The sequence below is a fragment of the Dasypus novemcinctus genome, chromosome 4, assembly GCF_030445035.2.
Source record: "Dasypus novemcinctus isolate mDasNov1 chromosome 4, mDasNov1.1.hap2, whole genome shotgun sequence".
In the NCBI taxonomy this organism is placed as follows: domain Eukaryota; kingdom Metazoa; phylum Chordata; class Mammalia; order Cingulata; family Dasypodidae; genus Dasypus; species Dasypus novemcinctus.
The window spans coordinates 72,132,677-72,134,205 of NC_080676.1; positions in this window are offsets into that span (position 1 = coordinate 72,132,677).

The following is a 1,529-nucleotide window of genomic DNA, read 5'->3' on the forward strand; positions in this document are numbered from 1 at the left end:
CTTCCTGCTGTGTATTGTTTTTTTCTTCTTCGGTGATCAAAGGCCCCCCACCCGAGGCCCCACCCAGAACGGCAGAGTCCACTGGAGCCTGTTCTCCCAGCGCTGGCAGTCGGGCCACTATGGCCCCGGCCAGCGAGGCCCCGTCTCCCTTTTACAACCCGGGCTGGTTCCCTGGCCTCACAGGGCCTCTGCTGTCCTCACATCCCAGCTGCCTCCACCCCCTCACCTCCTGGGTGTCCATCCTTTGGGGACTGGGTACAGAGAAGGATGCAAATTTTGCCACTGCCCTCTGCCCCGTGACTCCAAAATAAGCCGCCGACCCCTTTTCTTTGGCAAGTTCACTGCTAATTGAGCAGAGGGAAGGCCATGGGGGAGCCCAGGTGTCCCCTCTCCATCGCGGCACAGATCTCAACAATGGGGGTGGGGCTGGATGACTCTCAGTGGCTTCTAGCTTAACCTGTTTCTTAGACTCAAGAATCTCAGGGTCTTCACAGGATTATTACTTGGCCTGTACTGAAGGATAGGGTGGCCAGAGCGGCTTTTTTTTTTTTTAATTTCTGCCTTTCCTACACTTGGTTTCCTCATTAACAGTGAAACAGAAGCTATTTCACAGCCTGAGAGTCATTATTTGTCAGTGGTTCTCAAACTTGAGAGTGCATTGGAATCACCTGGAAGGCCTGTGAAGCACAGCTGCACACCCCACCCCCAGAGGCTCGGATTCCGCAGGACCAGGGGCCTGAGAATCTGCATTGCTGGCAAGCCCCAGGCGATGCTGATGCTGCTGGTCAGGGGCCTCCCTCTGGGCTGAGGACCTTTGTTAGAGGTGACAGGAGCTCGCCCCCACGAAAGCACTAGCACGTGCCTGCCCAGACGGACTGGGAAGAGGCTGGGAGGGGCAAGTGTCCCAGAAGAGGCTTTGACGGCGTGGAGAGGAGGAGGGAAGTTTGTGATCCTGAGAGAGAGGCAGGATGTGCAGAAAGATGCCTCAGCCGCTAGTCCTGATCTCCAAGCAAGATAGCTGAGGGGCTGGGGCAGCATTCCAACCCCACTCTCTTTCCCAGCCGGGCCTGTCTGCCCCCTATCCGTGCCCAAAGATGACATACACATATTTCTAATAGGGCCTTCAGGAAGAGGAACGAATGCAGAGATTAGCACTGAAGGCTGTGTGGAGCCAGAATACCTCCGCTTCCTCCTTCCCAGCTTCTGGTGTCCCAGAAACTCCCAATTCAGCAGAAAATCCAAACTTTATATTCTCTACTGTGGTCGACCTTTGGGCCATTGGAGAAGAAGAGAAGGGCTGGTGGCTTGGCAGGACAGGGCCTTCCTAGCCAAGACCCCAATCCAAGCAACTGCATGGCAGACTGCCTGTGGCCACCCAATATCCCTTCTCCCCTTTTTCCTTTCTAGAGGACCCTACTTTTTTCCAGGACAGCAATGTGCCCTGCTAATAAAGTGGCCGCTTGTGGGTGACCAGGCAACCTGGTTTGGGCCAATGAAAGTTCAGGTACAGATTTCAGGAAAGCTTTTAG